The 27445-nt window shown below is 38.8% G+C and overlaps 1 long non-coding RNA gene across 1 annotated transcript in view; it reads left to right on the plus strand.

Annotated features, from left to right (window-relative positions):
• The window catches only part of LOC309614303, a 52922-nt gene that overhangs the window by 2995 nt on the left and 22482 nt on the right, over positions 1–27445 (plus strand). The window contains exon 2 of the long non-coding RNA XR_014236099.1: positions 6379–6441. This is a non-coding gene — a long non-coding RNA (uncharacterized lncRNA). The remainder of the gene's footprint in view (positions 1–6378; positions 6442–27445) is intronic.

Raw genomic sequence — 27445 nt, forward strand, 5'->3', positions numbered from 1 at the left:
TTAGTCATATTTGAATGCAGACTAGTCAATATTTGATTTGTATGTTCCTAATCTCTTCAGCCAAACAGTTATTCTTTCATGGGGTTAATACTTTCTACATCTAGCTAATTTCATCCATGATGTGTTTTCTAAAAATAAATATAAATTTATTATAGATGTATTTTAAGAATGTAAATTACAACTATATTACCAACAATTTGGTAAATAGAGAAGAACAAAATTTGCCCCAATACAATAATTGCTTATTACAGTGCATATTTTTATTTAGTTGGACTCATAGACTGTAAATTTATATTGTTTGTTTTTTCCCTTCATGCAATAATACATTAAAGCAAGCAGTTTCCTGCATTATTAGAATTTCAAATGAAATGAAATTTCAAAACAAATGGAATTTCAAATGAAATAGAATTTTTTTTAATGTGTTTAATTCCATATCTGTACACATACACAGATTGGCATGATAGATTTTTTTAAACATCCTTTACATGTAATTGTATATATTTTATAGCCTTTTTCTTCTTGTGATAAAAAACCAACATGAGATCTACCCTCTTAACAAAATTTTAACTGTAAAATTTAACTACATTGTTAACTATAAACACAATGTTGTACAGCAGGTCTCTAGAACTTTTTCATCTTGCATAATTGAAACTTTATACCTATAGCCTTATTTTAAATTAATATATTAATTAATTTTTTTTTCTTTTACATCACCTGGGTGCCCCAGTGTTGGAGGCCCCTTGTCCCAGACTCCTCCGTAAGGAGTGTGGCTCATGCCGCCTATTAAGCAAACCCCGGTCCTCCTCAGTGCCTTCCCTCCTACTCAGAGTCACAGCGCAGCGCTGCCTCGGCTCAGGGCCTGTGGCCAGGTGTCCGGGACAGGGCTCTGGCTCAGAGGCTGTGCAGGGGCAGGACTGCCGGAGGCCAGAAACTGCACACGCAAGGGGCGCAAGTCTCTTCTGGGGCAGTGACGTGAGCCCCTGGCCAGGAACCATGGTGCCCCAAGGTCCAAGGCCAAAGCAACCCGAACGCACATCGCTGGGGCCGGTGGTTCCTCCCAGCAGTAGTGAGGTGTCTAGAATTCGTCTCAGGAGACCATCGCTGCCTGTACCTGGAGCCTTTCCCCTGAAGAACAGACTCAGGGCACCGGTCTCTCGGACCCAGCCCAACTGCCAGCACCCTGTGATGGGGAAACTGGCCCATTTAACCAAGCCCCTGCATCTGGAAATGTTCTCTTTTCAACAGCATAGGGGACACCTGCAGGCCGGGGCGAGGGCCAGGGCCTGGTCCGGGTGGGTGGAGTGTGGGGTTTCCCAGGAAGGTAAAAACAGAGTGCAGTTGGAGCGCGCAGGGTACACTTTGTGGCTTCGGGTGTGTGTGGAGGTGTAAATGTGGGTACAGACGGGGCACGGAGAGAATGGGCTGGGACGCGCTGACTGCGAGAGGTGGCTCAGAGGATGGCGGAATTTGAAATAGAATTTTAATCTGTGGATATGGCATAATTTATACAATGCTTTTTGAATATTTCTCTCTTTTATTATTATTTTTTTTGTATAAATAACGCTCTAGTGAACACCTTGACATTGTGATTACTCCCCCATATTTTAGGATAGTTCCTTAGACTAAATTCCCAGAAGTGGAATTTATAGGTTAAAGGATATCAATATTTTTATGACTTTCAATTCCAAAAGGATTTTTAACAAACTATCATTGATGATGAGAGTAACAGTTTTATTTCACCGGTCCTTGTAATGGTTATATCTTTCTTCAAACATTTATTTAACAGGCTTATCCATTTATTCATTCATTATTTATTGAGCACTTGCTGTGTTCCAGCAATGTTCTAAGCGCTCATGACACAGCAGTGAATAAAACAGACAAAAATTCCTGCCCTCATAGATCCTCCTGGGTGAAACAATCAACTAGATAAATAAATGAAATATGTTTGCTAAAGGTAAAAAATAAAGCAGAAAGGAGAATGTGAAGTGTCATTGGGGTGAGCATTTTAGAGTGGCTAGTAAAGGTCTCATTGAATAAGTGACAAAATTCTAAAAAATGTTTTAAATTTAAATCACAAACCTACAGAAAACTTGCAAGCATAGTAGCAAAACCTTTTTTTTCCTGAACCATTTGAAAGTCTGTTACTTACCTATATAATGTTCCACCTTCCCCAAATACTTCAGGGTGTCTTTCCTATAAACAAAGACATTCTTTTACTTAACCAAAATGTAACCATCAAAATAAGGATATTAACACTGATACATTATTACTGTCTTATCCTCCTCACCCCCCCACCCCCACCCCCCCACCCCTCCACCCCACCCCCAATCCCCCCCACCCCCGTCAAATTTTGTCAGCTGTCTCAATAATGCCCTTCCTAGCAAAGATCCAGTTCTCCATTATGATTTATTACATTTAGTTATCTTGTCTCTTTAGTCTCCTTCAGTTTGAAACAGTTTCTCAGTGTTTCTTCAACTTTTATGACCTTGACACTGTTGAAAATTTCAGGCCACTTACTTTGTAGAATAGCCCTTAATTTAGGTTTGTCTGCTGTTTCCTTATGATTAGACTTAAGGTTATGCATTTTTGGCAGGAATATCACAGAAGCAATGCTGTATTCTTGTTGTATCTTATCAGATGGCACATAATTTCTATTTGGCCCATTACTGATACTGTTTACTTTGATCACTTGATTTAAATGGTGTCTTCCAAACTTCTCCACTTTAAAGTTAGTCTTCTTCTCTTTGTAATTAAGTATTTTGTGGGGAGATACTTAATGACATTTCTCATCAAATTTTCAGTTTATTTGTCTATGTCTATATGAGCTCATAGTTTCCTATTTTAATCAGTGAGCTAGTATCATTATTTTGGTGGTAAAACTATTTTCAATTTTCCCGTTGGAACATTTCAAGCTAAGCTTCTGTGTCTTTTCATCATGTCCCGATCATTCTTTGAACATGTTCTTGCTTTCTGGCATACCAAGCTGTTCCAGGCTTATCTTGTACTTTCCTGCTCCAACCCTGGAATCAGGCATTTCTCCAAGGAGCCCTTGAGAATGCTGTCTTGAAGCCACACTCTGTGTGCTAGGTATGCTCATTGCTATTGGCATTTTGCTCCTTCCAGGTACTCTCAGTGGACCGAGAATATTTGTGTATGTATACATTTACATATACATATATATAAACAATATACACATATATTTATTTATACTATAAGTATATTATTTATACTATATTTATTTATACTATAACTATATTGAAAACCATGAGTTCACTTCAATTTCAATCCAACACTTCAGTTTTCATTCTAGTTTTATCCCTTTCCATCTTTGTACCTCTATACTCTATTAGTGAGAAATTAGCTGTCTTTATCCTCAATGTATTTACTTATTTGATCAAACCCTCTGTGTATAAATAATCTCTTCCTCTGCTGCCACCCTTTCCCCTGCCTCGATGCCCTTCTGACTGAATATGGGCTCAATATGGGCTCCACCCACTCCATGTAAGAAGATCTTCACCCTGCTCAGGTCTGACACCCCATGCCAGGCCATCCCTCTGCATGGGTGCCCTCTTGGTCCTGCTTGGCTCTGACATACCACTATGGGCCAGTGTACCTTGTTCTGCCCCACTGAATATCTTTAAGACTGAATTGCCAGGAAAGGAAGGAAAGGGGAGGAGGAAAATTAAGGCAAATTTTTAGTAAAGACCCAAAGGAAATTAGAAAGTGAGCTATTTGATATCTTGGTAAGAGCATTCCAGATAAAGAATAGCAAATGCAAAGGCTCTGTGGTAGGAGCATGGCTTGTGTGGTTAGAGGGACACCAAAGCCACATGGCTAGAAGAAGGTAAGCAAGAGGGATAGCAATATTAGATGAAGTCATGGCGATAAGGGGTGAGGTAGGGTAAGAAGGGAATAGATCATGTAGGGCTTGTAAAGTCTTTGGATTTTACTTTGAATGGGAATGGGCAACTATTGGAGAGTTGAGCAAAGGAGTGAGAGCATCTGCCTTAGGTTTTAACAGGTTCACTCTGGCTACTCTCCTGAGAACAGAGGAAGGGGGGCAAGGACAGAAGCCAGCACACCAGTTAAGAGGTTATTGCAATAATCCAGGTGAAAGATGATGGTGGCTTGGATCCTGGTGGGGGTCGGGGAAGTGAATTGAATTCTGGGTGTATTTTGGAGGTGGAGCTGACAGAAATTGCTGACTGATGAGATGTGGCATATGAGAGAGAGGAGTCAAGATGGTACCAAGATTTGTGGCCTGAGCAACAGGAAGAATGGAGTTGCCATCAACTGAGAAGGAGAAGGCTGCAGGAGAAGCTGGTTTGGGAGAGAGAGGCATTATCAGTAGTACAGAATGAGATATATTTGCATTAGGTTTGAGTCTGTTGTTAAAAATTCAAGTGTTGATGGCAAGTAGGCAGCTGGATATTCCAGTCTGAGTTGGAGATATAAATTTTGGGAATCAGTGATAAATAGATGCTGTGTAAAGCCATGAGACTGGTTGAGGTCATTAGGTAATGAGTCTAAATACTATTGAATTCCTAGAGCACTTCAGCATACAGAGGTTGGGGAGATGAAGAGCAAAAGAGCGTAAGAAGGAGCTGTCAGAAAAGTAGGAGAAAAAGTAGGTTAAAATGGTACCTTGTTGTTGCTTTCATTTGCATTTCTTTGGTTACTGGTTGCATGGTCCTTTGTAGATTGGTTATAACCTTTATCAATTAGGCTTCAATGATTTGATTTAAAAAAATCAATTGTATTAATTTTTTATGTAATAGGGATTTTAACCTTTTGTCATATTAGATGAAATATTTCTTCTCTTCTTTGTCTTTTTGTTGTTATATGAATGTTTAAAATATTTATGTAGTAAGCAGTAAATCAATTAGTGTTTTTATTTGTGATTTATCTTCTTATGAAGCCTAGAAATTTGTCTCACCCTCCAGAGATTTGGAAATCATTTAATTCTACTTTATTCTAGCTTTTCATTGTCTTTATTTATTTTTATTAACCTTTTTTGTTGTTGTTGTTAACTTTATTTTACTGACCTTATTTTGTTTACCTTCCAGAATTAGTTTTGGTGCATAATGTGAGGTCAGGGATTAAACCCATTTCCTCAAGCAAAGGACTCAGGCAATCAACACCAAGTATTATTTGGTTCAAGCAGGAATTCATAAATAGAAGGGTCAGCAGGATGCAAGGGGCCATGCACTCACTCTCCAGGAGAGTGGTGTACTTGCTTGAGTGCACCAGGTGTGCTGTGGTTGCTGTGGTCAAACATGGGAGTGGCCTGAGAGTGGAGCTGAATTTGGGTGTCAAATAGCCTAAGCTTGGGTGCCAGCTCTTTAGAGAGCTGCTGGAAACACTAGCTGTCCAGCACTTGGAGACTGGAGGAAGGTAAGATCAGGCACCTCCAGATACCAGCCAGCTCACTGTCAGGCAACCCTGGGGGAGCCCCTGGGCCCATTCTTTGGACACTCTTTTTGGTCTCTCCATGCTCCCAAATTGTTAGTTTTTCCAGCACTATTTATTATTGAATCATCTATCCCTTTGCCAGTGATTTTTGATATCTCCTTTTTAGCATATATTAAATTTTTATGGTTATATTTTACTTATGTCTAATTATTTAAAAATATTAATATCATTAACAGCAGGATAGTAAACTTCATGAAGTCAGATGTTAAACATATATTAATTAAAAAAATTAATTTATTTTATTTATTTATTTTTGGCTGTGTTGGGTCCCGTTGCTGTGCGCGGGCTTTCTCTAGTTGTGGCGAGCGGGGGCTACTCTTCGTTGCGGTGCGCGGGCTGCTCATTGCAGTGGCTTCTCTCGCTGGGGAGCACGGGCTCTAGGCACGCGGGCTTCAGTAGTGGCTCACGGGGTGCAGAGTGCAGGCTCAGTAGTTGTGGCACACAGGCTTAGTTGCTCTGCGGCACGTGGGATCTTCCGGACCAGGGCTTGAACCCGTGTCCCCTGCATTGGCAGGCGGATTCTTAACCACTGCGCCACCAGGGAAGGCCAAACATATATTAATTTGATATGCAAAACATATACTCTCATTAAATACAGGAACAGGTTAGCGTTAAAAGAAAGCATTATTTTATGTATTTACTACTCTTATTTCTGAGAAGTCTTAAGTTTTGTCCCTAATATCAATAGACTTTTCTCTTTAGCTTGAGTGCTATGGTTCTCTACAGTAGAGAATTTTCCAATAAAGACAATGCTTAAAATAATGGTTTTCTATTTAATTAAAGCAGATATTTGCAAGTAGGTTTATTTTCACCTCACTTTTGAATACATTTGAATTGTTGTTATACTCTTTTTTTTTTTTTGGCCGTGCCGCTTGGCGTGTGGGATCGAACCCACTCCCCCTGCAGTGGAAGCACGGAGTCTTAACTACTGGACTGCCAGGGAAGCCCCATGTTGTTATACTCTTGAAGGTGAGGCATTTGTTTATTATTCCTTTATAATTATAGGTGGCTGCTAACATTCTGGTTTATCTTTTTTAAGTACCTAAAAGATGCCCTCTCAGTCTGAAAATAAAATTATCCATTGGAAAATAAAACTAGTAAGGTTAATACTGAATACCAAAAATGAGTCTTGCCTATAAATATAGACTTCGAATCTTAAATAAAAAGACAAGCAAATAAATATTAAAATATATTGAAAGAATAATTAATCACAACTGAGAAATGCTTATCTCAGAAATTTGAGGATGGCTTAATAATAAGAAATCTAATCTTAAAACATAGAAAATGAAAAATACAAGATCTTTTCAGATGCTGAAAAGATATCTGATAAAAAGTAAACATTCTATTTTAAGTACGTATTAGGAATGGAATAGAAGAATACTTCAATATGATAAAAATATTTTTCAAAATAACAATATTCTTCCTTCTTTTTTTTTTTTTTCTTCTTTCTTTTTTTAATTGAAGTATAGTTGATTTACAATGATGTGTTAATTTCTGCTGTAGAGCGAAGTGATTCAGTTATACATATATATACATTCTTTTTTATATTATTTTCCATTATGGTTTATCACAGGAAATTGAATATAGTTCCTTGTGCTATGCAATAGGGCCTGGTTGTTTATCCATTCTTAAAATAACAGTATTATTCTTTTTTTTTTTTTAAACACTTTTATTATTTATTTATTTATTTATTGGCTGTGTTGGGTCTTCGTTTCTGTGCGAGGGCTTTCTCTAGTTGTGGCAAGCGGAGGCCACTCTCTTCATCACGGTGCGTGGGTCTCTCACTATCGCGGCCTCTCTTGTTGCGGAGCACAGGCTCCAGTCGCGCAGGCTCAGCAGTTGTGGCTCACGGGCCTAGTTGCTCCGCGGCATGTGGGATCTTCCCAGACCAGGGCTCGAACCCGTGTGCCCTGCATTGGCAGGCAGATTCTCAACCACTGCGCCACCAGGGAAGCCCAACAGTATTATTCTTAATGGCAAAAAAAAAATTAAGGATGTTTCCATTAAGATGAGGAGCAAAATTAAGGAAGCCTGCTATTGCCTGTGCAAATAAATGAAGACCAACCAAATGAGAAAAGCAAAGGCTATTTATTCTGAGCTTGCTATAGCAAAGGAATCAGCCTCTGTTACCTGAGTTTTGTCAGTGACTCAAAATCAGGTGCAGAAATGGGAAAGCTTCATAGTGGAAAAAGGGAAGGCTTCAGGTGTGTGCTGATTGGAGGCTGCTGGCATGGAGAAGCTTGTAGGCAGGCTAACTAGAAATGGGGCATCCTGTGTGATTGGTTAGGGGTGCATATTTGGCTTTCTATGGTTGGTCCCACATTGGAAGTGGGGACCAAAATTAGGGAAGCCGTCAGTTATTAATGAAGTCCTGGCCATTTTGAGCCATTTGTTACAGAAGTTATTGTTTAGCTTCTAGGATTGTCACTATAGATAGCAACCTGGCTTCCTGCAAGTCTGACATAGCAGGCTGGCTTCCTGCGTTGTTTATTGTAGATAAGGGGTTGGTTTCCTGAGCAGGTGGGTGCAGCTTGTGGGTCAGGTTTCTATTTTCTATATGGTCTGGCCATTATCCATTTTTATATTTAGTCTCTCAGTCACTATAATTTAAAATTGTTTTGAAATTTCTGACTCATGCAATAAGATAGTAAATAAATAAGTGGTTTAAATCCTAGGGGAAAATAGATGATAGAATTTTTATGTTAAACTGAGCATTTGAATTAATAAAGTAGTTCAGAAAAAAAAATCACTCAACTATTCTGGCAATAATTAGGTAGAAAATGTAATGAAAAATATCTCATTCACTGTATCAACAAATAAAATTCATAGGCATGCCTTTATTGAGGAATGTGTTTGACCTATATAATCCAAACTATCAAATTATTACCAGAGAGAAAAAATATTGGAAACACCCTTTAATAGAAACACCCTTAGTTTTTCACCACTGAATGAAAGGAGAGGCATGCTAAGTTTTGGATGGAAACCCTAAACGTTTTGAAGATTTCACACCATCTTAAGTCAACTTAAAAATTCAATACAATTCCCATTTAAATTCCTTATGGAGTTCTTTTTAGGGGGGAACTGAAAATTTTTTATAAAGTTAGTCTGAAAGAATAAACAAAAAGACCAAGACAAGTTTATTCATTCAATAAGTTCTTATTGATTTCTATGTTCTAAGCCCTAGGGATACATCTGTGAATAAGGTGTTACAATTTAAAAGTAATCAGGTGTAAGTATAATGTGTTATCTTCTCTTCTTATGAATTGTTATTATCATTAACAAGTATAATTTTATGAAGATAAGAAGACGTAGACCTGATATTAAAAAATTAGTGATAAAAATTTTTAAAGAAATCAAGTTAAAATAAAATGTGTTATTTTTTTCTTACTAAATTCCTATTGTAGCATAATATTGCCTTTTAAAAGCAGGTATATTAAAATGATAATTTAAAATTCTCATTAGATTAAGAAAATTAAAAAAAATCCTTATTACTGAAATATATTTACATAGGATTATTTCTAAGAATTTATTCTAAGGAAATAATCTGTAAAGCAGATAGTGAGTGCACTGGGATGTTCACTGCAGGGTTAATTATATTAAGGAAAAACTGGAAGCAGCCTAAATGTCCAACAGCAGAGTAATAGTAAATCATTCTTTACTCATAAGTAGGATACTGTGGTGTTTTGAAACAATTTAAATGAAAAAGGGAAACACTGGAGTTGAAAGGAACATTGGTAATCATAGCCTCTTCATTTTACTAGATAGTCTGGAGAGGTAAAGTGATTTGCCCAAGGGTACACAGTAAGGAAGTATGCATTGTGGTTACCAGCATGGGCTCTGGAGTAAACTGACCTGACTTCGAATCTTTACCATTTACTAGTGTTATGAAGTTGGGGCTCATATGATCCCTGAGACTTAATCTCCTAATTTGTAAAATGGAGATGATAATAATAAGGCTTTGTGAGAGTTAAATGTACCTGTTGCAGATCAAGTCCTTAATAAATAGTTGTTTTTTTTAAGAAATTCACGTTCTTTTATTTATTTATTTATTTATGACTGTGTTGAGCCTTCGTTTCTGTGCGAGGGCTTTCTCTAGTTGCGGCAAGTGGGGACCACTCTTCATCGCGGTGCGCGGGCCTCTCACCATCGCGGCCTCTCTTGTTGCGGAGCACAGGCTCCAGACGCGCAGGCTCAGTAATTGTGGCTCACGGGCCCAGTTGCTCCGTGGCATGTGGGATCTTCCCAGACCAGGGCTCGAACCCGTGTCCCCTGCATTGGCAGGCAGATTCTCAACCACTGCACCACCAGGGAAGCCCTAAATAGTTGTTATTAATATGCATGTAATATAATAAAGAATATATCTAGTCTTTGTCGCCAGTTCCTGGCACAAGCTTCAAAAACTTGGAATTTCCTGAGTATCTTTTGTTATTCATTACAATCCCCTTTCTACCATACCTGAATTTATGCTAATGAAATGACTCTTGGTGGGCCCTTAGATAGTTTCAAGTGAGGGACTGGCCATACCAGAAAGACCTGGCACATGATTAAAGGATTGGAACTTTCAACCGCACTCCCCTAACCCCCACTCCCAACCTCCTGGGAGGGGAGAGGGACTGGAAATTGGATTCAGTCACGTGGCCAGTGATTTAGTCAATCATACCTATGTGGTGAAACCCCAATAAATATTCTGGATCTGAGGCTCAGTGGAGCTTCCTGGTTCATAGACACATTAATGTGCCAGGATGGTGCTGCACTGGATTGCATAAGGAGAAGGCATGGAAACTCTGTGTCCCCCTCCTCTCGTCCCCCACCCCAGACCTTGTCCTATGTTTCTCTTCCATTTAGCTATTCCTGAATGGTATTTTTTATAATAAAATTGTAATTGTAACTACAGTGCTTTCAGTGAATTCAGTGAGTTGTTCTGGCAAATTATCAAACCTGAGGGGTTGTAAGAAACCTGAGAATTTGTAGTCAGCAGATGTGCGGGTGGCTGGTGTCTGAAGCAAGGGCAGTCTTGTGAAGGACTTTGCCCTTTACTTGTGTGGCCTGCACTAACTCTCAGTAGATAGTGTCAGAGTCGAATTGTAGGACACCCAGTTAGTGTCAGAGAATTGGTGTTAAAATGCAATACAATTAACATACTGATAATAATCGTACCACTATTCTCCAAGTCCTCAAATTCAGTCTTACCTCATCTCTTATCTCCTATAACCAGTCTCTCTCGTATGTGCTATTCTTTATAGACCTTATGAGACCATTTTATTTGAGGCATCACAAACACGTTCTATTCCTAAAGTAACTCTCTGACTTTGCATGTTATTTTGTCTTTTTCTCACATGAGTTTTACATAATAATGACAACTTAATTTTCCCAAATGGATAGTTTCATTAGTAATACTCTTTTACCTAAAAATATTCTGTGGGGGAATTCCCTGGTGGTCCAGTGGTTAAGATACTGGGCGTTCATTGCCGGGGCCCGGGTTCAATCCCTGGTTGGCGAACTGAGATCCCGCAAGCTGCATGGCATGGCCAAAAAAATTATAAATAAATAAATAAATAAATAAATAATAAATTTACGAAGAAAACAATTCTGTGGCACAACCCATTGCTTATTCATCAAGGTCTTCTACAACTCTTTCCTGTGTTATTTTCATTCTTCCCCAAGATGTAGTCTACTTTCTAGCCACATTGAACTTCTCATTACCATATGTTGTGGGTTGAATTGTGTCCCCCCAAAACACATGTCCAAGTCCTAACCCCCAGTACCTGTGAATGTGATCTTATTTGGTAATAGAGTCTCTGTAGATGTAATCTTTGTAGAGATAGTTAAGATGAGGTCATCCTGGATTAGGGTGGGCCCTAATCCCATATGACTGGTAACCTTATAAGAATAGGAGAAGAGACACAGACACACATGGAAGACAGTCATGTGAAGAGAGACACACACAGGAGAATGTGATGATGGAGGCAGAGATTGGACTGATGTGTCTATAAGCCAAGGAACACCAAGGATTTCAGGCAACCATGAGACGCTAGGAAGAGGCAAGGAAAATTCTCCTCTAAAGCCTTTAGAGAGAGCATGGCCCTGATAACACCTTGATTTTTTATATTTATCGTTCAGAACTATGGGAGAATAGATTTTTGTTATGTCAAGCCACTTAATTTGTGGTACTTTGTTACAGCACCCCTTGGAAAACAATATACCATATTTCTCTGGTTTTGGTCACACTTTCCCCTTTGTCTGGAATGTCCCCCATCTCTATTCACTAAGATCCTATCCATCGTCAGGGCAGTTTCTTTTATGGATCCCTCTGGATACAGTCTTTCTCTAACATATCCTTGGATTGCTTGTCTAGAGCTCCCACATGATGGGGCTGTTAGTCTCTTATCATCATTCTTCTGGTCCCCACCAAAATGAAAACTCCTGGAGGGCAGGAATTGTCTTTGCATCTTCCACCTTTTGCAGCAGTGCCTTGTTTATAATGCTTGTTTAGATTTTTAGAATTCCCTTAGTTATCAGTTGCCTCATTACAGAAGTACAAGAAGGGAAAAATTTCAAGTATAGGTTAAAAATGGCTAGAGTTTACTTTTCTTGAAATATTTTTCCTTAAACTCATACTTTACTTGTTGCACTTTTATGTAACTTTATGTTACATAAACCATAAAGTTCTCTAGAGGCATTTTACCATATCACAGAAGGAGAAAAAATAAATTGTATAAAGCATTCCATAAGAGAAATACAGTAAAATCTCTAAATTACTATATATATATGTAATCCATATATTGCCAATTCAGATTAAACTGCTTAGTACAAAGGACACCTTGATGCCCAAAGTGATGCCAGGTGAAAATAAAGAAAATGTTCTGTAACGAATTAATTTACTCTGTAGACACTATTTTAAAAGTTTAACTCACCAGATGATATTGAAACCTGACAGGAGGAGATGAAGCAAGAGAATTTCTGAAGCTTACTTTCTTAAACAACAAGTGCTAAGCTAAAATAATTTCTTCCATTTCAAATCAAGGAATACACCTTTTGGCCAATTTAGGAAACAGCATCTGGATTAAAAATTCTTGTTTTTCATAAGTACTTTGGAAAAGATGAGAAAATAATCTGTATACAGAGTTTTCTTCATAAAGTTTCAAGAGTCAAAATCATAAGCAGTAATGAACATTGTTTGGAATTGTATCTTTTCCAAATTTGTCAGTGGGTTGGCAAAGGTAGGAAAGTTGTTTTCTTCTGGGAGTATATGCCATTGTTTAGTTATTTGAAGGTATTGTAACCCTTAAAGATTGTAATTATAATTCCTTCAAGAGTGTCTGAATAATACTTCTCCATGAAAAGGAAGAGTTTATGGATACTTGCCATCAAAAGGATTATTGGGAATTGCTATATCAGAATGAGGCACCGCAGGTGCTGTGTAATGAGCCTTCACAGTGACAGCTTTCACTGTTAAAATAGTAGTGAAATGAGGTGAGAATAAAATTTCAGCCAGTTCTCTCTACCTACATGAAAGGGATAGGCCTATTTTTCATAATATATCAAGCTCAGTTCTCTCCTACAATGACTTTACTTGTTTTCAACAACTGCTACAAAGGTCAGCTTTCTGCTAAAGGGTCACATCAAAGTAGCATTGTTAACTTTGCCATTTTTGTCTTTTGAAGTCAGATTCTATTTTATGAATCAAATTTCAACTTGTTTAACAGCCAGTATAGTTGGGCTACTGGACTTTTTTTATCTCTTGAGATTTGATAGGTAGCTATTGCCACATACTTAAATGCATGTTTCATGTCCACTAAATTTTTCTTGCAGTGCTAGAGTAGATTCTCCTCATTGTATGTGTACTAGCCTCCAGGTTTTAATCTTGAGATTCATGTTTTTAAAGGTAAATAGCAAGTATGTTTTAGTAAAATGTGATAGTTATTAGCAACCAGAGAAAGAGAGCACCTGTACCTTTAAAAATTATAAACATGGGGGCTTCCCTGGTGGCACAGTGGTTGAGAATCTGCCTGCCAATGCAGGGGACACGGGTTCGAGCCCTGGTCTGGGAAGATCCCACATGCCGCAGAGCAACTGGGCCCGTGAGCCACAATTACTGAGCCTGCGCGTCTAGAGCCTGTGCTCTGCAACAAGAGAGGCCGCGATAGTGAGAGGCCCGCGCACCGCGATGAAGAGTGGCCCCCGCTTGCCACAACTAGAGAAAGCCCTCGCACAGAAACGAAGACCCAACACAGGCATAAATAAATAAATAAATTAATTAAAAAAAATAAAAATAAAAAATAAAAGGAGCTTTAAAAAAAAATTATAAACATGGTAATAATATGAGAGGTAATTACTCAAATGCTGAAATTCTGAATTAACAGGATATTAAAAGTTCTAAAAGAGTAATGAAATGTTCCTGTATTAGTTTCTTAGTGCTGCTACAACAAATTACCACAAACTTAGTCACTTTAAGTAATACAAATTACTTTTTGTATAGTTCTGGAGGTCAGAAGCCTGAAATGGGTATTATGGGAATAAAATCAAGGTGTCGGCAGAGCTGTGTTCCTTCTGGAGGCTCTAGTGGGGAATTCATTCCTTGCCTTTTCCAGCTTCTAGACATGGCCCACATTCCTCAGCATGTAGCCTCTTCATCTTCAAAGCCAGCTATTGCATCACTGAGACCTCCACTTCCATCATTATATCTCCTCTGACTTTCCTGTCTCCCTCTTTCACTTATAAGGACCTTATGATTGCATTTGGCTCAGCCAGATTATCTAGGATATGCTTCCCATCTCAAAATTGTTAATGTAATCATACCAGCAAAATCCCTTTTGCCATGTAGGGTAGCATATTCACAGGTTCTGGGGATTAGGACATGGACTTCGGAGGAGAGGTGGGGCAGTTATTCTGCCCACAGTGCACGGGCTTCTATTTGTGGTGGCTTCTCTTGTTGCAGAGCACCGGCTCTAGGTGTGCAGGCTTCAGTAGTTGTGGCACGCAGGCTCAGTAGTTGTGGTGCACGGGCTTAGTTCCTCCACGGCATGTGGGATCTTCCCGGACCAGGGCCCGAACCCGTGTGCCCTGCATTGGCAGGCAGATTCTTAACCACTGTGCCAGCAGGGAAATCCCTTCCTTTAGCTTTTTACTTTGATCCAAGTCATGTAACTTTTCTATGTTATTGTTTTTAACTTTTCTATGTACATTGTATTTAAACAATATACATTCTAAATCATTTGGTTGTCCTTTAAAAGATCAGAGCCTAAAACCTCTTTGTCCCTGGCTTTATTATATGACTAGAAGACTTTCTAACTGAATTTAATTAGAGAGGATAGAATGAAACCAACATGAACATTCAGCAAAGCAACAGCCTCTAAGAAGAGGTCAGGAGTGATCACAAACTGCTCTGTGCAGCTAAGATAGATATCCATTCCAAGGTTCTGCTAATAAGAGCTTGACAATTGTAGAGCTTTAATACTTTCAATTTCATTAAGCAATGAATAAAATATTAGATCTGAATGTGTTAATAAAAATATGTTTTTAATTATATAAGTGAATTAAAATTGTTTATTGATTCTTATTTCTTGTTTATTTCTCCAGTAAAACCAATTGGGCCAGTGAGAAATTTGATGAGGGGAGGAAGTTTCATTCAATGTCAGTCCAAACTATTTTTTATTTTAAAAATATCTAGTCCTCAGTCATTTGTAGGCTTTAAAATTCATAGAATCAGGACTTACACACATAAAGCACTTACATGAGGAAAAAGTCATCCGTAGCAGATCTGAATAAACCCTCCTAATTAAACTTCCTAAAGTCCAGATTTGAAACATCCTCTGGTATTTTATAAGAATTTTCATATTATGTTTACGATCAATACAGATTCTCTGTTGCCTGACCCTCTAAATTTTGCTAGAACACAGTACAGACACTCATACCTCCCCCCACCCTTTCCCGATCATGCTCCCTATATTCAGCTAGAAGCGCAAGCTTTATTTTCTAAGCACTTTGAAAGGAAGTGAATAGATCTAAGAAGTGAAGCTGGAACATAAAGGTGTAAAGAATTTCCCACCAGCCGAGATTTTGGGGGTGGGGGGAAGAGCTGAAAATCTTAATTCTCTATTTTTTTTTGTTTTTCATGCAGAAATGAAAGTTTTATTTCACTCAAATGAATGAATCTAGAGAGACTATTTTTGTTTATAATTTTCAGGACTAATATGAACGTTTTGGACAGCCTTTAGCAGTTCTCAACCAGGGATGATTTTGCTCCCCAAGGGACAGTTAGCAATGCCTGGAGACATTTTTGTTTGCCACAATTGAGGTAGGGGTGCTACTGCATCTAGTGGGTAGAGAGGCTGGGGATGCTGTTCAACATCCAACATTGCACAGGGCTGCCCCCACAGCAAAGACTTATTGGCCCCAAATGTCAATAGTGTGAAGTTGAAAAATCTTTGGTCAAGAGGATGCTATCTAATTTTTGACAGACTTTGATATGTCAGTATTTAAAAATTTTATTCTAAAAGTGTAAGCACTAGAGGGCAGTACCTGCCCAACAGTTGTGACTGATATTACTTTACTTTGGGGGTCTTTGAAGTTAAAAAGGAGCTCGTGATTTAGGTTACTTGAAGATAAGTGACTTTAGGAGACCCTTAAAGAATTATTTAAGTAATTCTAGACCAAAAGGCAGTTTTAATGACTACTCTTTCTGAAATCAGTAAAAGCAGAGCAAGCGTTTTTTTTTTTTTCTTCTTTTTATAACTGATGCCTTGTGAAATTTTACCAGAGAAAGGGGAAAATTCACGCTAGGTTTTTCACACACAGAAACACTAATGTCATTGCCACCTACACTTCTATTTGCTCTGTCAAAGCAGGTGGTGGAAAGTCGCTGTTCCTAGGGCATGTGGATCATTGTAATGCTGTGGAGGATGTGTCTGGAACAGGGGGACTAAGAGCAGACAGGCAGAGCTGATTGAACCAATTAAATGAGGTAGAGAGAGTCTGACTCAGCTCTTTGAGTCTCTGAAACAGATAAATAATAACCAGTTTGTTTGAAGGTATTTACATTAGTTAACTATGTAAGAACGCAATACCATTTTCTGTTTTTTTCCTAAGGGTTAGTCCACATATTTAGAATGAAACAATATTTTCTCTTTTTAGTGTGAGACATCCAGGCTGAAGCCTAAGATTTTGGGTATTTTAATAAAAGTTGAACCTCCTTCCCCTAAACAGGACAAACCATTTGCTAAACTCACATTAAACCTACACATTCCTTTTTATTTATTATTAAACATTCAAGGTATACAACACAGTATAAAGAATGGACATTTATGAACCAATCCAACTGAAACCCTCTGTGCACCCTTCTCCAATTGCATCCTTCTCTTCCTGTCTCTCACCCGCCATCATGCTCAGGTGCCCAGGTAAATGACTTTGATGTTAAACAATCCCATCTATTTCTTCATAGTTTTATTATATATGCTAAATATGCACAGTAATATATAATTTTTGCATATTTAAAAACTTTCTATAAATGGCATTAACTAAACTGTAATTTGTGTTTCCCTTTCAACATTATGTTCATAAGATTTATCCATGTTGATACAAGTATCTCCAGTTATACCAATATTATTTATCATCCTCCTATTATGGTTATTTCCAATTATTTGCTAATCCAAATAATGATGTTATGTATGTTCTCATATGTAGCTGCTTTTGTGCATGTGTGAGAGTTCTCTAAGGCAGGAGTCAGCAAACTATGACCTGGCCCATAGGGCTTTCCACCTGTGTTTGTATGATCCAGAAGCTAAGAATGGTTTTTACATTATTGAATGGCTTTTAAAAGTTTAAAAAGAAACACTGATATTTTAGGACACATGAAAATTACATGAAAATTTAAGTTTCAGTGTCCATAAATGAAATTTTATTGGAACAGCCGTGCTCATTTGTTTATATATTGTCTATGGCTGTTTTCAGGTCCAGTGAGTAGTTGCAACAGAGATTGGATGCCCTGCAAAGACTGAAATATTTACTATCTGACCCATTATAGAAAAAGTTTGCTGCTTTCTGCTCTAGTGTATACGCATAGGATGGACTTGCTAGGTGGCACATATTCATATTTTGCTCTCTTATCAATTAAATCTAAGTTTAAAAATGCAAAATCCTATAATCTGTTGCATCAGATTGTATATTTTCTCAAACTCTGAAACAGATATGAAAAGAATTCTCTGAATCTTATGCTTTCATTTGGTTTAAGTAATGAGCTTAAACACATCTTTGTTGTAGCTTCTTTCCCCTTAGCTCTGGGTAGGTACTAATTGGTGCAGTGGTACAGAATACTAATTAGGTTTATCATTCTTTTGAAAGGGTGCTGGGAATGGGGAAAAGACTAGGAAAATTTTTATAATTTTTGAGCTTACTTTTAAGGCCTTTTTGTAAAAATGAATTCATTTATTTTTGTCTGTGTTGGGTCTTCGTTGCTGCAGGCGGGCTTTCTCTAGTTGTGGCGAGTGGGGACCACTCCTCGCTGTGGTGCGTGGGCTCCTCACTACAGTGGCTTCTCCTGCTGCAGAGCATGGGCTGTAGGCGAGCGGGCCTCAGTAGTTGTGGCTCGCGGGCTCAGTAGTTGTGGCGCACGGGCCTAGTTGCTCCGCGGCATGTGGGACCTTCCTGGACCAGGGCTCGAACCCGTGTCCCCTGCATTGGCAGGCTGATTCTTAACCACTGCGCCACCAGGGAAGTCCCTTAAGGCCTCTTTTAAATATCCAAGAATATGTGATCTTAAAAAAACCCAAGTAGTTCAGATTGACTTTATTGGTCATTGGCTTTACTGCCCTCTACTAGAATGTAAACCCCATGAAGACAGCAATTTTTGTCTATTTTTGTTTATACTTGTAAAAATGCCTAGCACATAGTAGATGTTCAAGGAATACTTAGTAGTTGAATGAATAGATATATAGAACATAATCCATCTGAATTAAAGCTTGAAATTCATTGAACGACCTGGATATTTATAATACATCCCTTAATATTAAGCAACACTATATTTGGAATTATACAAGATATTTCCTGTTTTCATCTAGGTATTTTAAACAGTAAGCGCATTGTTTGTGACTTTGCTCTCCTTGATGAATAATAATGATGATGAAAATAGCTAACACTAGTCTGTAAGTGCTAGGCACAGTTCTAAGTGCATTACATGTGTACACTCATTTAATCCATACATTGATAAGAGCTCTAGGAGCTAGGTACTATCATTATCGTCATCTCCATTTTTACCAGTGAGGAAACTAAACACAGAGAGTTTAAATAACTGCCTAGGATTATAAAGCTAGTAAGTGGTAAAACAGAGATTTGAAGCCAAACAAATTTTGGAAGAATATATGTATATATTTTTTGCCAAGTCACATGGCTTGAGGATCTTAGTTCCCCCACCAAAGATTGAACCCGTGCCCTCCGCAGTGAAAGCGTGGAGTCCTAACCACTGGACCGCCAGGGAATTCCCTGGAAGACTGTTTAAATCCAGGAGGAGGGGTCTTTGAAGTCCTGTAGTCCCTCAGGGCAAGCTGTATAATAGGAATATAACGTGAGCCAATTTTTAAAAAATTAATTAATTTATTTATTTTTGGCTACGTTGGGTCTTCATTGCTGTGTGCGGGCTTTCTCCAGTTGAGGAGCGCGGGGGCTACTCTTCATTGCGGTGCGAGGACTTCTCATTGCAGTGGCTTCTCTTGTTGTGGGGCACGGGCTCTAGGCGCACAGGCTTCAGTAGTTGTAGCACACGGGCTCAGTAGTTGTGACTCACAGGCTCTAGAGCACAGGCTCAGTAGTTGTGGTGCACAGGCTTAGTTGCCCTGTGGTACGTGGGATCTTCTCGGACCAGGGCTTGAACCCATGTCCCCTGCATTGGCAGACGGATTCTTAACCACTGCTCCACCAGGGAAGCCCCTGAGTCACGTTATTTACTTTTAAAATTTTCTAGTAGACACGTTTAAAAAGTGTTTTAAAAATTGGTGAAATTTTAATAATATATTTTATTTAACCTAATTAACAAAATATTATCATTTAAATATATGATCAATATAAAGACGGTTAATATTTTTACATTATTTTTTCATACCAAGTCTATAAAATGTGATATGTATTTTACACTTACAGCATATCTGAGTTTGCAGGAGGCGCATTTCGAGTGCTCCATAGCCACATGTAGCTAATAGCTACTTTAACTGAACAGTGTAGCTCTAAGTTATAGAAGAGGGAATGTAAACCTTGGAAGCACATAAGTTGTCCAAAGTCACGCAATTAGTTGGGTGGCTCACAGGTAAAGGTAAAAATTTTATGATTTTGGAGGTTGTGGGAGCAATGCCAGGGATGATGGCCAATGAGAGTTTCTAAAACTCTGAGAAATGGACTGGGACCAGGGCAGACCTGTAGAAATACAGGGGTAATGTGAAGTCCTCTAGAACCACTAAGTAGGTCTCAAATGGATTGATTTTAATGGCCAAGAGGTTATTTGTTCACATTCTGAATTGAGGTTCATTTAGTCGTCTGGCATTTATTTGTCTGCCTAATATGGCGAGAGTAGTATTAATATACTGCATTTTTAGTAACTACCTGTCAATTATAGAAACTGGTCTCAATTATATTTGATCACTTCGCTAGCTGCACTCTACTTACTAGCTCTTTACCAATTAGAGAAACAAACAGTCATCATCACGAAGTTCTGATTATATGCAGAAGAGCTGGGGAGTGGGGTGGTAGGTTCACTACGTAAAAAACATATGATCTTGGCTCTCATTAAGCTTGAAATCGAGTGGGAAAGTAATATTAGTATAGAGATTTAGTTAAATTTTAAACTATAATCCTAAAGTGCTAAACTCCCAAAGTACTAAATTCATGGTTCCAGAAATGCAAGAGAGAGAGTTCATCATGGATTCTGAGTTAAAATGAAATAACTAGTTATTTCAAAAACAACTTCATATTCATCCTAGCAGTCACACTGGCATTATTTACACATTATAGAGACAGTATGTTTTAAAGTTAAGCTTAATCTGTTTTGTTCCATTATGAAAAGGACCCTTTGAAAATTTTGAAAATATGAAAGAATGAAAAACATTAATCCATAATTCTAAAGACAACTATTTCTGTATATTTCCTTCCAAGTCTTTTAAAAACATTAAAAATACTTGTGATCATGAAATAGAATTGTTTATTTTGTTTTTTTCCTTAAAATTATATCACAAGCATTAAAAATATTCATATATATCATTTAAAATACCTACTTGACAATAGTGAGATGTGTCATCATTTGTTCAGCCATGCCCATTTGATGCTTCAGTGACCATCTTTGTAAACAAACTCTTTTTTGTATTTAGGTTTTCTTCTTTAGGTCCAATTCCTGGAAGTTGAGCTGCCAAGCTAAAGAGTATACCATTTTTAAGGTTCCTGATATATTTTGACACATTGCTTACTGGAAGTATTGTCCCCATCAGTGAGGCCCATTTCACGGCAGTCAACAGCACTGAAGTAGTCTCATTTGTTTTTCATTTGCTAAGTTGGGAGACAAAAAATGTTATTTTATTGTTTTAATATCAATTATTTGATGACTACTATTTTTTATTTTTATTTTTATTTTTTTTTATTTTTTATTTTTTTTTATTTTATTTATTTATTTATTTTTGGCTGTGTTGGGTCTTTGTTGCTGTGCGCGGGCTTTCTCTAGTTGCGGCGAGCCAGGGCTACTCTTTGTTGCGGTGCGTGGGCTTCTCATTGTGGTGGCTTCTCTTGTTGTGGAGCAGGGTCTCTAGGTGTACGGGCTTTAGTAGTTGTGGCACGTGGGCTCAGTAGTTGTGGCTCGCGGGCTCTAGAGCACGGGCTCAGTAGTTGTGGCGCACGGGCTTAGTTGCTCCGCAGCATGTAGGATCTTCCCTGACCAGGGCTCGAACCCATGTCCCCTGCATTGGTAGGCAGATTCTTAACCACTGTGCCACCAGGGAAGTCCCTGATGACTACTATTAAGTATGAACAATTCCTCATATTTATGGTTATTTCTTATTTATTTATATTATTATATACTTTGTAATTTTCTCAGGTTTTATCAGTTTGTTTGAGTTCTTGATGTGTTATGACATTGCTAGTTTTTTTTTTTAATGGATAGTGTTGATAGTTCTTTTAAAATAATATTCCTTTAAACACCAGTTTTCAACATGTAGGGTTTTTGGGTTTTAAAAAATATATTATTTGGGGAAAACATTTAGTTTCCATTCTTTTTAGGCACTCTTTGAACTGCTTTCTTATGCTGTCAATGGGTGTGGGCTCAAGTGGTGTAAACTACTTATACTAAGCAATTAAGAAAAATAAAATTACAAAGATACATTTTCTGTAAAACATACATTGGGCATACCAAAATGTGGTAAAAAAATGTTTTTGGGAAAAAAATGCTTTGGGGAATATTTACTACTTTGAATTATCTGCACTGTTTTCCTACGGTAGTGCCAATAGAGTAGATTGTATGTGAAAAGATTTTTTGAGTTTATTTATTTATTTATTTATTTAAGTTTATCTTTTGAGATAAAATTCACATGTGAAAAGATTTTTACCTTCAAATTTTGGAAGGCTATATTGTTTGATTTAGAAAGGAAGCATGGACTGTGTACCTCTTCTTTTGTACCCCAAAACCTGAAGTATGCCTTATTGTTAATTCTTAGTGCTCAGGACTGACTTTTTTTTGTTTTAAATTAGTGCTCGTTTCTATGGGCTGCAAACTTTTCCCAATAGCTGAAGCAGAGACTTCTGGGCACTGTTTTATTTCTTCTTTCTTCACAGTTTTAAAAGAGCCCCTTGCCTCCTCTGTTTGTCATTACGTGTACTGAAGTACAGAATAGAAAATGCAAAACAAGACAGCTGTGCAGGAGGTTTTTCTTTTTAAAGAAGTTGATAGACAAATGGCACAGGGTTCACTGTTCTCGCCAGCTGAGAGTTTAGCTTCTAGAAACCGCTACTTTAGGGGAACAAGTGAAGTAGTGTGGAAGGCCTGAAAGGCTTCATTGACACAACAGCCGGGAGGCTCTTGTACTACTTTGTCTGGTATGCAGTGCCCTTCGGAAACCAGCTCTTCAGATCTCTACACCCCCAACATCACCAAAAGCTTAAAATATTAGGCTTTTTTATTTTTGGTGGGGTTTTTTTTTTTTTTTTTTTGCCACTATACTTGGTTTTCTAAGTGAAATTACTGAAAAGGAGTTTGTTTTTGTTTATCTTTTGCCTTTGAGTGTCAGTCAGTGATTCACATAATCTCTTGGCTTGCTTAGTGGTAACACTGGGGGTCTGGGCAGTAGGGCCAAATAGTTGTCCCTAGCAAATTAGTGGCCCAGCATTAGTATTTGCTTTCTGAACTAGAATCTAAGTGCTGCAGCAAAAAGGAGTCCTTGGGTGGGGGAAATAAGACAAATTTGAAGCTGATGATTCTCAGCTGTCTTGAAAGTTGATCTGGAGAGATTTAAGTTTATGCTAAGGAATAACTTTCCAGTAGAATAAGGTATTAAAAGTTGTTAGATTTGTATCAGTGAAGTTGTAGACTCACTTGTAGACTTTGAGAGAGTGCTTCAAGGAAGACACAATCATCTGTGGCATGTTGGTTTGGTATAGAAGGGCTGAGGCCAGGCAACCTTTTCATCAATGGTTTTCATTCAAGTATTAATAGAGCTCCTATTATGTGTCTAGCCTTGAGAAAGGATGTGGCCTGTGCTCCCGAACTTTGAGGAGCTCAGAGTCATTGACCCATAGACTATGGAAGAGCCTTAGAGATAAGCAGTTCAGCCTTATTCTGCAGGGAGCACTGAGGCCCGGAAAGTTGACTTGCTCGAGATTACATGGAGTTAGTGGCAGATTTTTGACTGGAAGCTAGATCATTTTACTCCCAGTTTGGTATTTTTCCATTCGACTATTGTTGAAAGTGCCTATCGTTGTCAGAGAACAATTCAAGATGAGATATGCTGAAGTGTAAATTGAATAATCAATTGCCATTGCACATGGGGAGAGTTCATTGTTACCTGGTGTTATCTGGAAGTGTGACAGATTTTGAAGAATGGGTATGGTGTGGACATTACAAAAGAACTAGAAAAATCTGGTCTCTGTTCTGTGTTGTTGGGGGATATTTACATCCTTCAGTTCAAGTACGAGCCTTTAAATGTTCTCTCTGTTGGAGCACGTGCACACAGGAAGTTCCCTTAGTAAACATCAAAATGAAAGCTGGGTGAGGATTGGGAGGTTGGAGGTGGGAGGGGAAGTGGAGTCCAAGTGATTCACAGATTTCTGAGTAAACTTGGCCATCACACACTGGAGGATGAACTTTGAGTTCATTGCTAGAACTTTGAGTCTATGACAAGAGGGGCCCTTGTGGAGGTCTTGTGGAGGTCTTGACGTAAAGAACTTGAGCGACCCCCCTGGAACTTCTGCCTGGCTGCTAGGAATTAGTTCTTGGCCTTAATATGTGATCTCTTCTCACTCTATGCCTATGCCTATGGTTTCCTTTCCCATTTAAGAGCATTGCTAAAAGCAAAAGTAACAGTCTTAACCATCTGCTACTTAAACAAGAGGAGATGTATTACTTTTAATCGAAAGGATACTTGTTCCAACAGGAGAAGTGTATGCCTCGGAGAGGAAAGCCTGTGACAGCACATGTATTTTGGTCACTGCTCTGCAGTCAAGTTGTGTGTGTGTGGGGTGCTCCCCAAAGTGCAAGCAGCAGATACAAGAGTTTAAGGCCGGAGAGAGCACTGCTGGTTCAGGGAACAGAAAATTTAGTGCACATGCAATATGGCTGGAGTATAGAGCAGGGGGCGGGGCCCTGAGGCATCTAGCAAAGGGAGTGGGGAGAGGGAGATTGAGGCTGAAGAATCCAGATCTGGAGGGCCTTGTAAACCGTGTTAAAGAAAGTAGACTTTGGGCTTCCCTGGTGGCGCAGTGGTTGAGAATCTGCCTGCCAATGCAGGGGACACGGGTTCGAGCCCTGGTCTGGGAAGATCCCACATGCCGCGGAGCAACTAGGCCCGTGAGCCACAACTACTGAGCCTGCACGTCTGGAGCCTGTGCTCCGCAACAAAAGAGGCCGCGATAGTGAGAGGCCCGCGCACCGCGATGAAGAGTGGCCCCCGCTTGCCACAAGTAGAGAAAGCCCTCGCACAGGAATGAAGACCCAACACAGCCAAAAATAAATAAATAAATAAATAAATTACAAAAAAAAAAAGAAAGTAGACTTTAACTCAAGGGCAATGGGGATATGACTATGAGATTTAAATTTTAGATCTCACTGATTGCTGTATTGGGTTGGATTATAGGAGAGGGAGAATGAGAAACAGTAGAATCAGTGAGACTAATTAGAAGAATGTTGCATTAGTTGAAGAGAGAAGGGTTGATGGCCTGAACCTGCAGGGACAGAACTGTGAAAAGCAATTTTGGCACTCAAGGCAAACAGCTAAAAATTGACCTTCAAACAATTCTGTAATTCAAGATATGGCTTGTAAGTGGGTGTGACTGTGATGTGCATTCCAATAGCTTTCAATTTAACTAAATATTGTGGATAACCAGGTGCTATTCTTTTAAAATAATTGTGTAAAAAAAAAAACCCCCCCAGAACAAAAAAACTTCCCTCTCTGCATTTTTGTCTCCAAGGGAAAAGCACCGTCACTCCCTAGCAGTTAGTCTGGGGCAGAGGCAGGGGGAGGGAGGGAGGTGATCAGATTTAGGAGATAGTTGAAAAGTAGGATGGACAAGGAAATCTTTTGCGGGAAAAAATTTTGAGTTCATTTTTAAAGTTGTTTTTTAATTGAAAGAGTAATACATGCCACGGCAAAATTCAAACCGTACTAAAGCTGTACAATGAAAATTATGTCTCCTTAACCAGAGTCAACCACTGTTACTAGTTCTTGTGTATTCTTCTAGAAGTTTTCTGTACCACTGTAAGCTTAAATTTTTAGTATTTTCATTAAAAATATCTCTTTTTATTAAAACATTTAATATTTTTCTTTTTATAAAAATGGGAACATACCATACACCCTGCTCTTCCCTTTACTAATTCACTTAACATTATATTGTGGCAGTCTTGCCACATCTGCTTCATTCTTTTTAACGACTGTTTAATAGTCTGTTGAATGGGGACTTCCCTGGTGGCGCAGTGGTTAAGAATCCACCTGCCAGTGCAGGGGACACGGGTTTGAGCCCTGGTCCGGGAAGATCCCACATGCTGTGGAGCAACTAAGCCCGTGCGCCACAACTACTGAGTCTGCGCTCTAGATCCCACAAGCCACAACTACGGAGCCTGCATGCCACAACTACTGAAGCCTGTGAGCCTAGAGCCCATGCTCCACAACAAGAGAAGCCACCGCGAGGAGAAGCCCACGCACCGCAACAAAGAGTAGCCCCCACTCGCCACAACTAGAGAAAGCCTGCGCACAGCAACGAAGACCCAACACAGCCAAAAATAAATAAAAAGTAAAATAAATTTATAAAAAAAAAGAATGATGCATTTAAAAAAAAATAGTCCACTGAACGAATGTGTTATCGTAATTTATTTAAATTGGTCTCCAAACTGATGGACATTGGGGCTATTTCCAATTTTTGGTATTTGAATTAGATTTTTACATAAGAGAAGAGACATGAATTAATAAAGAAAGAATTTCAGGTCATGAAAAAAGGTTTATATATAAACAGGGACCCCTGGCATTTTTGTGACTGAGGAACTACTCTTGACTTGCCTAAGCCTTAGGGTGAATGTAATTATGAGGGTGGAGGTGGGAGAGTAGTGAGTGTTTATGCAGACCTTTGAATCTATGTGACTTAAGAACTGGGCATGTCTAACAGGGATGGATTGAAGCTGGCATAGTCACATCTTCACCAAGTAAAGATCTTTCAGGGGAGGAGGCTGCCACAGCTGTGAACACTGACCATATTTCCCTCCAGTAGAAATGCCCTCTTGTCCACCCATGGCTGTCAGTCACTGTATTGTATCCTAAATCTACCTGCTGTCACAGTTGTTTATCTGGGCCCCCTAGCCATCGTGAGAAACAGGAAGTATTTGTAAAAGACAGAGAGTAGGTCTGATAGCTTGGGAGGCATGAGAAATGGGCCATTTTGTAAGGCTACCGCCCACTTGTTCTTCCCTTTGGTTTAAGCACACTTTGTCCTCTCCCACTGATGTTGGAAGAGTTAGTTTCAGATGCAACCATTTACCAGTTGCATGATCTTGGGAAAGTCTCAATATCTCCAAACTTCAGTTCTCCCATCAGCAAAATGGGTATAATAATTCCTGGTTGGCACGGTGTTGGTAAGATTTAATAAGCCAATGGATGTGAAAGGGCCTGTGTTTCATTTTACTTTTTTCCAAGACCTTGCCAGAATGGAGTTTGTAAAGCAATATGTAATCCAACCCAAGACAGTGAAGCATATTCTGTTCTTTCCTGGGATGTGCCTCCCAGTGTAAGCCTCCCATACCCTCGGCTTTTATGCTTTATTGAAGCTATTCCTGAAAGTTCATCACCTTTAGGAAAATATTACCAGATTTCTTTATATTTCTATAGCACTATGGCTGGCAAAGAGACCTTAGCAACAATGATCTAATTTGAGCCTCCCATCAAACCATCTGGGGTAAATAGGGCATGTTTTATTCCCATGTAAAAGATGGTGTAACTGAGGCTCAGAGAAATTGATATAAAGAAACTGAGACTCACAGAAGACACATTGGTAATAAATAGCAGAGAGCAGGAAGAGGTCCCTCTAGACTACTACAGGACTGATGAGGTGAGAGGTAGCTTCCCTGATCTCAATCTGCTTAGGCTTGGAATTCTTGAGTCTGTTTCCCCAATCATATTTTACATCCTAGTAAAATACATGTAACTGTAAATATTTGTTTATTTATTTATTTATTTGGCTGCGCTGGATCTTAGTTGTGGCATGCAGGCTCTTAGTTGTGGCATGTGGGATCTGGTTCCCCCAGCAGAGATTG

Source organism: Balaenoptera borealis, assembly GCF_965194805.1.
Source record: "Balaenoptera borealis genome assembly, chromosome: 1".
In the NCBI taxonomy this organism is placed as follows: Eukaryota; Metazoa; Chordata; class Mammalia; order Artiodactyla; family Balaenopteridae; genus Balaenoptera; species Balaenoptera borealis.